The sequence below is a fragment of the Lactuca virosa genome, chromosome 7 (genome assembly GCF_052849685.1).
Source record: "Lactuca virosa cultivar CGN04683 chromosome 7, Lactuca_virosa_CGN04683_v6, whole genome shotgun sequence".
Taxonomy (NCBI): Eukaryota; Viridiplantae; Streptophyta; class Magnoliopsida; order Asterales; family Asteraceae; genus Lactuca; species Lactuca virosa.
In genome coordinates this window covers 250382205-250399398 of record NC_136432.1, presented here as the reverse complement: position 1 = coordinate 250399398, position 17194 = coordinate 250382205, and positions in this window count along the sequence as shown.

The window sequence follows — 17194 nt, the reverse complement described above, 5'->3', positions numbered from 1 at the left end:
GTTTGGGTGTCCCCCACAAACATGTGTTTATGGTTTGGAAATCTCCAAATCTGTAAACACCTTTCACCCTTTTTACACTTTTAATTAAGTTATGCTTAGCCCCTTAACTTGCACTGGTGTACATTTGATTTGTTTTAGTATAAGTCTATGTTATGTATGAAGTTTATACTACCCTATTACAACATGGTTTCTCCATAATCTTGGTTTCTCCATAATCTTGCATATATGTTAAATAAGCACACTTGTAGTTTAGAGTTTTATTAAAAAAATATAACAGGTTGTCACATGGCGGAAACATGATATTACAATATCCTTGAAGGAGAGAGAAAATAAATATCTTTAATGAGAGTAAAAGAAAATAAAATAAAATAAAAGTAGTAATAAAGGGTATAGTGCTCATTAGGGTGTGCTTGTAATTATTTATTTTGTGAATTCATCTTAAAAAATAAAATTATTATTTTTGTGGAATCATAAAAATGATGATGTAAATAGAAAAAAAAAGTCAAATATATGTTTTTCTAAAAAAATATTTTCCTTATTTATGATTATGATTAAGAATATTAAAAATTATGATTCATTAATTAAAATAAAATAAAATATATATTATATTAGTTTGAAATATATACATACATGTTAGAATAAAAGAAACAGAAGAAAAAAAATGTCAGAAGAAAGAAAATGGCAAAATAAAAAGAAAATGACAAAATAAGATAGAGAAAATATAAATCATTAAATAGTTCTAAAATTTGAAAAAGATAAATTATAGACTCGTGTGTATAAAAAAATAGGCACCATTATATAATATTATAGTTTTACATCCTACTCTAAATAGTTATTTTTAATCATTTCCATTAAAGATAATATTAAAGTACTTCATTAAATTGCATTATTTTCCGTATTAACTAAACATATTATTTAATTAAAATAAAATAAATATGTATTATGTTATCTTGAAATATATAAATATTTGTTAGAATAAAAGAAATAGAAGAAAAAAATGACATGAGGAAGAAAATGAGAGAAAATATAAATTATTAAATAATTTTGAAATTTGAAAAGACTATTTTTATAGACTGGTGTATGAAAAAAATATACATGTGTGTAGTATTTTTTTTGACAAGTTTTTCTAATTAGATAACTCAATTATTACATAATGATAATCTCTAAATAATGATATTTTATAATGATTCTTTATTACTTTTTACTTTTATAAATAATTTAGTTTATTTTAGAAAACAAAAAGTTAAGAGTTAATAAAAAAACGTTACAATCAAAATGAAAAACAAAATTCTTATAAATTTAATTGAAATTTATAATGGTAAAAAAAACAAGTTAAAATCAAAGGAAAACAAATCAAGAGCAAATAAAAAAAATTATCACATGGATACTTTTTATGTTTATTTTGTGAATTCATCTTAAAAAATAAAATTATTATTTTTGTGGAATCATAAAAATGATGATGTAAATAGAAAAAAAAAGTCAAATATATGTTTTTCTAAAAATATATTTTCCTTATTTATGATTATGATTAAGAATATTAAAAATTATGATTCATTAATTAAAATAAAATAAAATATATATTATATTAGTTTGAAATATATAAATACATGTTAGAATAAAAGAAACAGAAGAAAAAAAATGTCAGAAGAAAGAAAATGGCAAAATAAAAAGAAAATGACAAAATAAGATAAAGAAAATATAAATCATTAAATAGTTCTAAAATTTGAAAAAGATAAATTATAGACTCGTGTGTATAAAAAAATAGGCACCATTATATAATATTATAGTTTTACATCCTACTCTAAACAGTTATTTTTAATCATTTCCATTAAAGATAATATTAAAGTACTTCATTAAATTGCATTATTTTCCGTATTAACTAAACATATTATTTAATTAAAATAAAATAAATATGTATTATGTTATCTTGAAATATATAAATATTTGTTAGAATAAAAGAAATAGAAGAAAAAAATGACATGAGGAAGAAAATGAGAGAAAATATAAATTATTAAATAATTTTGAAATTTGAAAAGACTATTTTTATAGACTGGTGTATGAAAAAAATATACATGTATGTAGTATTTTTTTTGACAAATTTTTCTAATTAGATAACTCAATTATTACATAATGATAATCTCTAAATAATGATATTTTATAATGATTCTTTATTACTTTTTACTTTTATAAATAATTTAGTTTATTTTAGAAAACAAAAAGTTAAGAGTTAATAAAAAAACGTTACAATCAAAATGAAAAACAAAATTCTTATAAATTTAATTGAAATTTATAATGGTAAAAAAAACAAGTTAAAATCAAAGGAAAACAAATCAAGAGCAAATAAAAAAAATTATCACATGGATACTTTTTATGTTTAGATAATTGTAGCTTTAATTATTATAAATATATAAAATGGTATTGTTGTAGCTACTTCAAAACATTTTAATTTAAAAAATAAGTGTGATTTTATAATATACATTTATTATTAAATGATAGGTAAATATTACCTTATAAAAAAAGTTACATAAATTTTATATTATCTAATAATTAAAAGTCAATACATACATAAACAGGCAAAGTTTAATCATTTAATAAACATCTAATTTAATAATTCTTTAAATACAAGAAGAAAATAATATAATTTAAAAAGAGAAAATGACACAAATGTCCTACGAAATTTCTATGGTTGGTCAATTTAGTCCCTAAACTATTTTTGTTACTTTATGAGGGGACAAACTCATAGGCAACCTCTTTTTTAGTCCCATGGACTTGTTTTACCCGGTTTGGAGTGCCACATCCACACTATTTGCCACATCAGCCATGACATGGCAACCAACTTAGGTGCTGTTTGTTTTTTTGGAAAAAACCTTTTCAGACCTCTTATTGCTGCGCGGCGCAGCACATGCGCAACACTTTTCATCTCGCAGCTGTTTGTTTTTCAGAAGTCTTCGGATTAAAAAACTTCTGCGCGTGCTCCTTTTGGGGCAGCACTTGTTTTGCCTCTTCCTACCTCTTCCAACCTCTTCTTCTTCTTTTTTTCTTGATAAAATATTGATTATATATTATTGAAATCTTATTTCACAATTTTTCGTTTTTTTTTGTTTATTCTTGTTGAATTTTTTTTTCTTTTTTTTATATTGAATAATAATAATTTGTTGATGAAATATCATTATTTTATGCTAAAATATCTTTATTTTTTTTGTTAAAATATCATTATCTTTTTGCTGAAATATCATAAATTATTTCCGAAATGTCATACATTATTAAATTTTCGGTATTAAAAAATATATTCGGATTATAAAATCAGTTTATTTTAATTTTTTAATATCTGCAGCAGTATGCAGATGTTAAAAAAACAAACACGCTTCTTATTACAGTCTGCAGCCGTTTGGTCCACCTCTTCTACTGCAGAGGGCTGCAGAGGTGGTCCACAGACTTTATGAATTTTTGCTTCAAAAAAACAAACAACACGTTACTTGACTATTCCAAATTCACATAGAAACCGAAATAAATCATTTCTCATCCTGATGCTTCGTCTTCTTCCTCTTCACAATGTGTTTCGTCTTCTTCATCTTCACAACCTGCTTCTTCTTCCCCCTTCACAATCTTTGTTGATTATGATTGTGATCCACTTAGGTTTCCTCCTTTTACACATCTCCATTCCGGTATCTGTGACTTGTCCGCCAAGTGTTTGATTCTTTGCCTCAGAGAGTTTGATGAACTCGTGAATTGAGCTTAAAGAAGGTATGTGGTCCTAGACTTACAACCTAGATATTTGTCTTTTTCTCCCTTCTTACTTTCGAGCTTGAACCATACATTGAAGATGAAGGTCTCAATTTATTTTTGAGATAATTCCAAACGTCTTCTTCCTTCTTAACTAATTAAGATTAAGCAGATGCCTCATGAAATTACATAAAATAATATACAAAACATCAATATAAGTGAAGTAAATCCCCCTGTTTTTAGAAAATCATGTTCATAACTAGCATTTGGTATCAATAAACGGAAAAATTAAGTAGAGCATGTAACATATAATGCATACAGTACAACAATTAAGACACAAGGTACAACATCAAATGAAATCAGTTGTAATCATTTACAGTGACGAGTTGATAGTTCGAAATTGCAATCATAACTTCGATGTCAGAGCCGACAAGCGCACTCATCATCGATTACTCGGCGTCAAACAACTTCACTTTAGTAATCTCATTGTCTTTCAACATCTGAACTACCGTCTTCGGATCCATCTTATGCGTCGCCATCGTCCCCCATTTCACACTCAATCCTTCAATTTAAGCAGAGAATCGATCGAGATGAAAATTTTGATTGATGAATTGGAATAAAACTGTAGGGTTCAATACTTGAATCAAATGAAAGATCTTTGGATTTTAGAAACATAGGGTTGCATGTAAGTGAGTGTAGGTTAATTAAGATTTCAACAACGAAATTCTCGGTCAACATGACAGTCAACATATACGGGATGAGTTGGCAAAAGTGTTACTGATTTACCCCTTTAGGTCTTCCAAAATGACCATTTGGACCCGACAAAAAACAACTTCGTGCTCATATAAAGCTACAAAAAAAAATTTAGGGACTAAATGGACCAATCCTAGAAACTTTGTAGGGCATTTGTGTTATTTCCCCTATTTAAAAATCATATATAGTTATAAGTTCATGATTATAATGTTTCAACTGTCAATAAAATTGCAGACGTGACATAAACATTGTTTTCCATCCAAGTGCACATGGAGCTCTATGGCAGATCCAGTAAGTCGAAATGGTAGGCATCGTACAATGTCCTTCTAATTGTATCATAACATAATAATTATCGTGTACAAGTGAAATCGTAATAATCCTATGGTACAAATAATCCTTCAGAACTTTCCAAAGAGAAAAGAAAGTTATGAAACCAAGCTTGGTTAAGAAAGTAAGAACCACACCAAACCTGTTGGCAATCAGAATACTTGTTTCAGGCATAAGTATCTAGTGTTTCATCGGTGCAGGAGATTCAAAGAAATACAATGAAGTCCACAGTTCATGGATTCAATCTTTCAAAACCATAGCGTATACATCGGATGTACTTTGTAACTCGTCTCCAGTTATTCTCGAACGTAAAGCCATTGATCTTCGCCATACCCAATACAAACAGATATTGCTCGAAATCCGCAATTTCCATTAACCCTAACATTTTTTATATGTGAGACGTATGGATGAAACATGACTTGAAATTTATCCAGTAATGGATGAATGTAGCATGATTGACGCTCTTGGTTCAAATCTAGAATTCCATTTAAGTTTGGAATTGCGGTTATGTATGAATTATGTCTTGTCGGTTCTTTGTTCAACCAAATTAGATAAACCCACCATATTTTGATGTGGTTGAATAAATACATCTTCTGGGAGCTTGATTTGTAGAATGAACTTGTTTTTGTTGTTGTTTCTTCAGGTTGATCGTCCATGCGTATTTTTTTGAATTGCAGGTTCTTTAATGCGTGTTTTACCTGGTAAGAACATATCTCTTAGCTTTCTTATTATACTTTTTTCCCTTCTTCCGACTGCTGATAAATGTTTTCTTTAATAATTTCTAATTCACCCTTACAATAAATATCCTCATTTGCTACAAAAGTTGACTCTGATAAATCAATCTTTCTCCATTATATATATATATATATATATATATATATATATATATATATATATATATATATATATATACACACACACACACACACATCAAGTCCAATGGAAAACACAAACCAGTACTGAAATACCATTAATATATAAAAAATCATTATACTAATTAAATTAAAAAAGTACTTGTTGAATATACTCACCCGAGTTCAAGTAAACCGATAACATGCAAGAACATGGTAAGCCACAACTATGATGTAGCTTATAACGACAATTTTAAGAGTCAATTTGATTTTCACTCAACCGATGAAGTTCCCCAACTAGTATATCGAGAGCTTAATGTTACATAAAACTCCACAATAATCTGAAACACGAAACGTTGTGTTCCTGTTTAAGGAAAATTTTACTCTTTTCAAGACTATCATATATCGATTTAAGTTGAGACCTCACAAATCGATCAATAAAACCAAAAAATTTATCAAGAGAAGAATTTGTCCCATCCAAGTATTTCTTTAGTTTTTCATGTTGGCTCTCAATTCTTTTTGTAGGTCGTTATCCAAAGTTGAGATGTTGATCGATCCAGACGAAAACAAACATTTCCTTATAGTTTTTAACCAAACTTCATCAAGATAATTTAAAACATCTAGATTTATATAAAGTTTATTTATATATAAAAATATAAATGTTATTCATAAAAATAATCTAAAATCATAAATAATTAGGTATAAAATAAGGAGACTTGTACCTTGATATTCGTTCAACATTGATTGGAGATTTGTGTAGTTTTCGGTGTACAATATCCACATTGGAGAGAGAGTCAACAAGTGTAGCCCACATTAAACAAAAGGAATCCCACACATCTTTCAACTTGATAGAATCCCTCCAACGCTTTCTAATATTTTCAGTAATGTGCCATCTACAAAGTAACTGAGTGGCATCAGGGAAAACTATTGGAAATAATATACAAGGTCATTAACTAGTTGGTAATATTTCTAAATAATAATAGGGTCCTTTTGGGTTGGCCTTATGACACAATTAGAAATAAGGAATTGGAGAAAAATAAGTTGTTAATTTATTATGAATTAATATATTAATTGGAAATTATTTTGGTAATTAATTAAATAGTTTTAATTAATTAAATGTGTTGAATATTAATCAAATCCTTTGGATGAATTGGAATATTCTAGATCTCTCCAGAAAGAGGAGGTAGACGATTTCTACTTATCCTGACAAAGATAAGACATGTTTTGAATAAGTTAATGGTTATACTTTAGGAATTTGAATTGCTTAAGGATTAATCAACTGCCTATAAATAGAGAGTTTGTGATTAATTCCTAAGAGACTTTATAAGCCTCTAATTTTCATTATTCCCCCTCTCTTTCTTCTCCATATACGAAAATATAATCCCTCTCTAGGGTTATGGGATTTTCAAATAAACCCTAAAAGGGGTTTCCTTGTTCTATTACTTAGGCCTTACTATGACAACCAAAGGAAAAACATCACCAACCGTCGTTAGAAATAGTGGAAACGAATGAATGTAATAGATTAAGGATGTAAAATTTATATAGTATTAATAAATTATACAATTACGTCCTTACATATTCGTAAAAATATGGCTAGTCAGACCAAAAGACTAGAAATCGAGTGCACGAAAAGTCAGGGTAACACACACACACAGATATATATATATATATATATATATATATATATATATATATATATATATATATATATATATATATATTATGACATATTCGCAAAATACACGTCCGCATGATCTCGAAAACATAAATTTCGTACAAATCGGACTTCATATGAAGGGGGTATGAGTTTTATAAGATACAAAAATCAACAGCGCATAAAAACTTGCGACGAAAAAGTTACAGAAAGATTGGTTGAGTATTAGCTGAAATCATAAAAAGGAGAATTGTAATACTCCTTGAGATAAGATTTCTGAGACAAAGAAAACCAAAATTGGAGCTCGTATGAGGGAGATATGATTTTTATAAAATCATTTTAGAATACCCCTTCCTTACAAAATATTAGGAAGAAAGAAAAGCTGGAATCGAGTAAAACATCTTAAAGGAAAGTTGTAGTTCTCATCAAGACCATTGCGTAGGTATATAGAACGTCGAAAATGGGAATCGTACGTGTGAGAGTTACATAATTTATAAAATTTATAAATTTGTGCGCGCATCACGAGCGCCCTAACGCTAGGATTCGTGAAGTTATGAGTGATGTGGCTCGACGGAAGAGAGACACGTGTCTGTGCCCGGGTAGAGCCACCGCACACACGCACAACGTGCACCCTTAAAAATCACACGATGCGTACCCTTAGACTGACTATAAATTGCAGGTTGGGGTCATTCCATTTCTCACACCCTTCAAAGCTCTGTCTTTTTTTCTTTCTCTCTCTCTCTCTCTCTCACTCTCTCTCTCTAAATACCTGAGCCTCACAACCTCCCGAGTGACCCCGAGTCCCGACGCGATGCTCCCGAGCCTCTGAAAAACACACCACCAGGGTGAGTTCACGGTCCCAGTTTCACAGTTTTAAAAGTTATTCGGGGGGAAGAATGGGGGGGGGGGGGATACATGCTAAATAATAAATTGTTGATTTCTAAAATTATCAGCGGGGGCAGTTAGACGATGCAAGGTATGCTTCAGAAGGCCTAGTTCAATCTGAGAGGTTTCCCATGCTCTCGCTCCTTAGAAAGATTAGGTGATAGGATACGCCGACCTACTGGTTAAAGCTCTTAAGGTTAGTGTTCGAGGTTTGATGGCCTTGACTTTCCAGTTGCACTGTAAAACCCTTTCTCTGCCCAGAGATCAACCACTCCCCTGGACTCCTGGTCTCGACTATTCAAAGTTCTGTCCATTTCACCGATACGCAGGCCGTACCATCGAAGAGTGTCATACTTTGCGTGATGTCATCTAGATGAAAATCTTATCAATTGGAACGAAGTTAAGGCATACCTTAAAGCCGCCAATGTCACTGAAGCTACTGGGGATCTAGACTAATCCAATGCCACAACATCAAGGGGGACAAGTCACCACTCAGGGACCTACACCGGTACAAACTAATCCAGGACTTTCTGCCAGCGCTAACACCATCCGAGCTTGCACTGCCGCTCGAAGAGAGATGCCTGTCGATATTATATCATAATTTATTACGCGACGTTGTTATACTCGAATCATTAGGATAATATTATGCATGGTAGTTACCCTGCCCAAAAGTTATGGATAATATTATGTGTACTCGTTATGTTGCATAGTTATTTACGATATACACCCGCAAATTCAATCTACACATAATAAGTAATAATTATTAAAAAAAATATTTGAATAGGATAATCTATAGTCGTGCACGTTGCAGACTATATAATACAAGTTTCACATTAACGAAAAATAGGAAAAATCAGCCGAATCGCCTGTAAATCATAAAAATAAGTGCGCGCGCACACACACACACACACACACACACACATATATATATATATATATATATATATATATATATATATATATATATATATATAATATTTTGAAAGTATACGTCGACATGATCCCAAAAATATAAATTTCGTAGAAATCCGAGTTCATATGAAGTAGATATGAATTTTATAAGATATAAAAATCAACCACGTAATTAAAAATTAATAACGTCAAAAGGAACAAAGAGAATGGTTGACCTTTGGGTAAAGTCATAAAAATAAAAATCGTAGTACTCTTTAATATATGAATTTTGGTAAAAGGAACACCAAAATCGGAGTCCGTACGAGAGAGTTATGATTTTTTCAAAATCATTAAATCATATAAAAAGGGCTAAAACTAAATTTAGAATTATCCGATAGAGCCTAAAGTAAAGTTGTAGTACTCGCCGAGAGCTACGCGTGGAAAAAAAGAACGTCAAAAACATAGTATGTATGAAAAAGTTATGGAATTTACAAAATCTACGTTTTGTGTTACGCGTGGTGTGCTCCAGGTGTGCGACGCATGCGTGCTTCTAGAAGGTGAAAAAGGACCACGGAGATCCTGATACGTGACACAAAACGGCTAGGGAGACGTCACCTTAAAATGCATGATGTGCACCCCTTTTGCACGTCGTGCATGTTGGGTTTTGTATACTACAACATCCTATGGTGCACATACAACCCTAAAAGCTTATGATCTATATTTTCTCTAATTATTCATGCATATGGTTTCCAAAGCTTTAAGCCTACAACTAGCATACAAATAACATATGTATAATAAGACAAGTTTTAGACATACCTCTTGATGTTGTTGATGTTGCTAGAAAGACTTTGGCCTTTAAGAACTTAGTGCCCCAAGTGTTGCACCTCAAATGGAATCACAAATCACCTAGGACAAAGGCGACTCTTGAGAGAGAATTTCCATGCACCAAAAAACACCTCCATGAACTCCAAGAACTAGAAGTACTTCCAAGTGGCAGTTTTAGGTTATGGAGCTTATATTTATATGTAGGATTCCAAGAGTCATGGGTATAATCCAAATCCATACCCATGGGTTTTATGATCCATGGTACATGTGGCCCAACTCATTATGTATTCATACATAATATTAGTCCAACATGGACCATAAGCCCAACACATATAAATATAACTAATTTACACAATTAGTCCCCATTAATTTAATTAGTCTATTTTGATCACTAAATTAATTCCAAACTAATTCTTGATCAATACTAATTAAATCATATGATTTCATATTAATATATTAAAACTTATAATATATTAATAAATCATATATAACCTCTTCTCAAAAGTCCATCCTAACAAATTGTCCTGATGTTATGCAACCCAAATGGACCATGCTACTCTCGGGTCGAGTACATATTAATAATAGTTATGGGCTTAGACATCTAATCCAACAATCTCCCACTTGGATAAGACTAAAACTATTATTGCAAATATGACTCCAAAATCCCGACTAGCAATCGTAGCTCTTAAAAGTCGTTGTCGAACTCTGACCTAGTCAATGACGCGTCCATTAGATAAGGGATCATATATTCCTCCATTCTAGATATCATATGGACTGAGACATGGATTATAATCATTCTCTCTGTCCATCTGTTGTTTCCCGATTTCTGATTCATGACGACCGACTAATTGAACAAATCAAATTAGTCCAGGCCCGGCCGAGCACTTAGGGTTGTCATCACTAAATCATCGAGGGGCCCACAAATATCGCTTTTATCCACATGGGGTAAAAGGAACGGATAAACTTCGACCCAAATGCTCTCTTGTACTTACTCATCAAATTACATACAACGATATGTTTTATAACATCCAAGTTACTGGTGCGTTTACATATGTCAATGTGCAACCGACTCGCAACTACAACTCACATGTCTTCGTTTGAAGAATATAAGATATTATCGTCTCATGATCACTCGTGATAAAATCCATGAAGTGATTCAAATGAGCATGAGTTTAATCCAATACTCGAATCTTATTCCAGGAGCACTCATGAATACTGCAACTATGTCTAAAACATCTAGATATATTACAGAACCATTCATGACAGTCTTGCCTCAATACCTACTTCTAAAGTATGATCGACTGTGGACAGTTTGAATAACCTAGTTATTCGGGAAGTCAAAACATACAAAGTGAAATACAAGAATAATACTAATCCTATATCGCCCCAAAACTTTTGAGCCATATTGATTACTCATTATTCATTGTATAATGTTTCAAATAATCAAGTTAATACTTGAACTAAAACAATAGTTGTCCCATGCTACAAGCATGCGCACTATGTTTACCTATGGTCCTTTCTTTGTGGAATAGATCAATTGAAAACATTTCAATGATGCTCATTTCACAATTCCAAATCCTTATGATAAATGTAAGAATACAAGATTCTTTGCCATTTACTGAAATCTGTTAGATTCTAAACTTATATGCAATGATCCTCTTGTAATGAATATGCACAAAAGTCACAAAGACTTGGCAACAGACATTGTAAAGTATTCCATGGAAACGAAGTCTCACATTCAAAGTACATTCCTTTGAACATCCTTCTTGCATTAAGTTTTCTAATCTTACACAGATTTAAAGAATAACTTCCACTTATGGAAACATTTCCATATTACCATTTTGACTATCACTTCTGAACAAGAGTTGCTTCTTTTCAGAATATGTCAATATGGTCATTCCAAAATTAACACTATACTTCCAACTGTCCATGAGCAACCAATCTTTGGTAAGCCTCAGATTGTTCTCGACAATTGCTTAATCATTTTAGTCATATACAGTCTGGTCCTTTTTCCCTCTTAATGCCCTAGGCATTTGGAAAATTCAGAACACATAGAAATATTATAGCATATGCAATCGATCCTATACCCGAACCATATGGGATACAATTCATAATGTCTCATATAAAGACATGATCCTAGACCAGTCTTTTGCTATAATTTTTTCTGTTAGCCATGTTCTCAAAATTTGGACTATGAAGAGGGATGCCGTAATCATAATCGAATATTGAGAACGCAATTAATATTTCCATATATAGAATTTCCTTATGTTGAACCATTCCAACATAACATTAATATATATACTTGACTAAATTTGATTAAAATCTCAATTTAAGCTTTTAGAATTGGAATGAAGTAAAATTTCCCCTCCCTTAATTATTGAAAAACAACTTTTCAAACCCTGCAACTTTGCAAATTGAAACTTTTGTTTTCTATAATTAACATTGCTAACTTGCAACACTTAACATAATAATCATGCTCCCACTAACATGATAATTATCTTCTTATCAGCATAACACTTATGCTCCCACTAGCTTTGACATGTAACCAGAAATCAACTGGACTTCTAGAAATCAATACTTTATTGACTTTTATTACCAAACTTCAGGTTTCTGATACGAGATGCTTCGATAAGACTTTATCCAAGCTTCCCAAAATCATACACCTTTCCTTAGATAGCTCACATGTGTGTCTAAACAATTTTAGAACTATGAAAAGGGATGTCGTAATCATAGTCTCAAATGTTTAGACCTTTTCCATTGCTCACAATTCGAATTATGAAAAGGGATGCCGTAATCATAATTGAATTTGAGAATGCAAATATCACAATTTCATCTCCTTAAAATCTACTTAGTGAAAGCGTTTCCTCACCATCATTTTCATGAATTGAAGAGAAACCTTATGACACTTAGATTTTATGGTGTATGTGTTCCTATCCATATGAATTTGTCAAAATCATAACCACAAGAGGAGGTTAGTGACAAATATAAACTCATATGGACATAACTCGTTCAATCTTAACTTCTTGCCACCTGGCAGCACACGGGCCTACCATTGCTTCCAAGTAGTTATGCAAACAACTGAGAACTCATAGAACTCACATGCATAGTCAACTTTAACTGGAATGGGCACAAAAACAAGAATATGTAAACACGATAGGCTATAAACCTCAAGTCGTGTGCTAGTGATAAACAATACCCTTGATTAGTTCTTGAAACTTTTCAAGATCTTCAAGACTCCCACTGACCTCTTGACATATAAGATTCTCTTTTCAAGAACCATTCCTTGACAAAGCAAATATTCAAGAGTTAGTGCGGATTCTTATCAATACAAACACTTTAGACAATTGGCCTTAGTTGGTCTTTGTTTTATCCAAAACATCACAACTCACCAATTTCAAATGTACAAGAGTAGAAAAATTTTACTCTACATTTGACAAGTGTTTTAAACCTTCTTAACATTATGTTACTCAAGGCTCAATCTTGGAGTATTACTCTAAGACTCAATTTTGGAACGAAGTATGATTCATCTTTTGATTTAACCATTTCAACAATTCACGATTCCTCTTCTTAGTCAAACAATTGCACTAAGATGTCCTTAGAGGATCAATTGTGATATGGTTTTTCCTAATCATTAAGATGATCATAAAACATGATACTGAAGTACTCTCCCATCTTTTCAGATTGGAGAAACTTTTATCTTTCTGCCTAATTTGATTCTTCTCATTCGTCCTGCCATACATTGAAACTTTTCAAATGTTTCAGAATTATACTTAAACTTGTAAGCACAACCATATTTACTAAACTTTAGTAAATCATGACGAATAGCCTTATCGTTCTTTGTGGTGGACCCGATGAACACATAACCAAGTGTATCCGATCTTCTAGTCCTTCACTTGACTCACATATACATGTGAACAAGGAATTAGTCTTAATTTCCCAAAGATTAAAATTCTCATTCATCATACAATACAAGTTGCATGATTCCAAGTTTCTATCCAACTGAAACTTGGGTGATGAGAATTTTTTTCTTATTTGGTAAATTATGACACTACCACAAACGAAAGAATCAAATCCATTTTCCAATATTGCTATCAATGGAATCATATAAACAACAATTTTCACAAATCCCATTGTAAGGATACTTAAAATAAATAAAATCAAAAATTTTCCTTTTATTTTAAAATTGCGGAAAAACTTATCCTTACAATGCAAATACATATGAAAACTGTGTTGTTATCTATTCCTAAGCAATCTATCATAACTCTTAAGCAGGAGCTCAAAATTATGATCTTCAAATCATGCGATCGAAGTCCATCTTCACGATCAGATTCAACATACTCTTCTTCTAAGCTTCCTTTCTTTTTTCGATTCTACAAAACATCAAAATGCGACCTAGTCACATCATGTAATAAGAATCTCTAAATAGGAACTTAATAGAGTTAGATAGTGGACTTTACCTGAAGCATAGTCAACATTTTGACTTTTACCAACTTAGTGAACTTTCAGGTAAATAAGGTAGCTTCGCAACCAATGCCCCTTCCTTTGGCAATAGAAACATATGGACTCTTTATTAATGGTACATGGGACTATCTCAGACTTAGCCTTTCTCTTTACCATTTGGTCAACCAGGTTGACTATGGCCGATCCCTTTCCATTGGGAAGAGAAGACTTTTCTGGACTTCCAATGTTTCCATTGTCAATGTCCATGTAAGTTTGGGAAGTAGATCTTCCAATCAAATTTGCTTTACTAGTGCTCCAAATCATTGTTGATTCAGCAACAACAAGCAAATAGGTAAGATCGATAAGGGTCATGTCGTGGTCTGTCACATAGTAGTCCTTCAAATAACCCGCTATATGACTTAGGAAGTGACTGAAGAACCCAGTCAACAACCAACGTCCTTGAGACTTCGACACCCAACTCTCCCAACTTGTCAATATGTGACTTCATCTCCAAGATGTGAGCACATATGGACATTTCTTGCCAATAGGGATTGAGTGACCTTGCACTTTTCAAGAACTTGTGGGTTAGGGAGAATAATTGGAGGAGGTGGAGGAGGTGAAGTATGATTTCTAGTCCCATTAATGCACAACAAAAGGATTAATCTTTCATCTTGATCGCCATTTGGGATATCATCTTCATTAGGATAGCTTTATCCAAAAGGATAAGGAAGACCATAGTTGTCATAACTAGACATCTATGAGGGAGAAATTCAAGTTTAGTTGATTTAAGTCCTTAATATATCACCCAATATGATTCAAGTTTAAGATGATCATAAAACATGATACTGAAGTACTCTCCCATCTTTTTAGATTGGAGAAACTTTTATCTTTCTACCTAATTTGATTCTTCTCATTCGTCCTGCCATACATTGAAACTTTTCAAATGTTTCAGAATTATACTTAAACTTGTAAGCACAACCATATTTACTAAACTTTAGTAAATCATGACGAATAGCCTTATCGTTCTTTGTGGTGGACCCGATGAACACATAATCAAGTGTACCCGATCTCCTAGTCCTTCACTTGACTCACATATACATGTGAACAAGGAATTAGTCTTAATTTCCCAAAGATTAAAATTCTCATTCATCATACAATACAAGTTGCATGATTCCAAGTTTCTATCCAACTGAAACTTGGGTGATGAGAATTTTTTTCTTATTTGGTAAATTATGACACTACCACAAACGAAAGAATCAAATCCATTTTCCAATATTGCTATCAATGGAATCATATAAACAACAATTTTCACAAATCCCATTGTAAGAATACTTAAAATAAATAAAATCAAAAATTTTCCTTTTATTTTAAAATTGCGGAAAAACTTATCCTTACAATGCAAATACATATGAAAACTATGTTGTTATCTATTCCTAAGCAATCTATCATAACTCTTAAGCAGGAGCTCAAAATTATGATCTTCAAATCATGCGATCGAAATCCATCTTCACGATCATATTCAACATACTCTTCTTCTAAGCTTCCTTTCCTTTTTCGATTCTACAAAACATCAAAATGCGACCTAGTCACATCATGTAATAAGAATCTCTAAATAGGAACTTTATAGAGTTAGATAGTGGACTTTACCTGAAGCATAGTCAAAATTTTGACTTTTACCAACTTAGTGAACTTTCAGGTAAATAAGGTAGCTTCGCAACCAATGCCCCTTCCTTTGGCAATAGAAACATATGGACTCTTTATTAATGGTACATAGGACTATCTCAGACTTAGCCTTTCTCTTTACCATTTGGTCAACCAGGTTGACTATGGCCGATCCCTTTCCATTGGGAAGAGAAGACTTTTCTGGACTTCCAATGGTTCCATTGTCAATGTCCATGTAAGTTTGGGAAGTAGATCTTCCAATCAAATTTGCTTTACCAGTGCTCCAAATCATTGTTGATTCAGCAACAACAAGCAAATAGGTAAGATCGATAAGGGTCATGTCGTGGTCTGTCACATAGTAGTCCTTCAAACAACCCGCTATATGACTTAGGAAGTGACTGAAGAACCCAATCAATAGCCAACGTCCTTGAGACTTCGACACCCAACTCTCCCAACTTGTCAATATGTGACTTCATCTCCAAGATGTGAGCACATATGGACATTTCTTGCCAATAGGGATTGAGTGACCTTGCACTTTTCAAGAACTTGTGGGTTAGGGAGAATAATTGGAGGAGGTAGAGGAGGTGAAGTATGATTTCTAGTCCCATTAATGCACAACAAAGGGATTAATCTTTCACCTTGATCGCCATTTGGGATATCATCTTCATTAGGATAGCTTTATCCAAAAGGATAAGGAAGACCATAGTTGTCATAACTAGACATCTATGAGGGAGAAATTCAAGTTTAGTTGATTTAAGTCCTTAATATATCACCCATTATGAAATGTTAAGGCTAGGACCCAACACAATATTTTATAACTTGGAAGAAGGATGCCGTAATCCAAGCTACAAAATATTTGAAGGTAGATAAATGACGATTTACCAATTTCCACCATGAAAAACGAAATTTAACATTAGGTTTTAAATGAATTGAAACTCCTAGATCTTTTGAGATTCATTGAACTATTCAATGGCATGTTTAAATCTCAATTGTGCCCTTCAAGTTTGTGACTGCGATGCCGAGGATCACAAACAAGGAGTGAATAACCATGCAAATTAACTTGGTACACTTAATGTTACAACCACCTAATCAATGTGCCGATTAACTACACACACTCCATTGATCTATGATTAACATCAAGCTACCCTTTGCCACACATTGTCAGTCCCAGATTAGTGTGCCG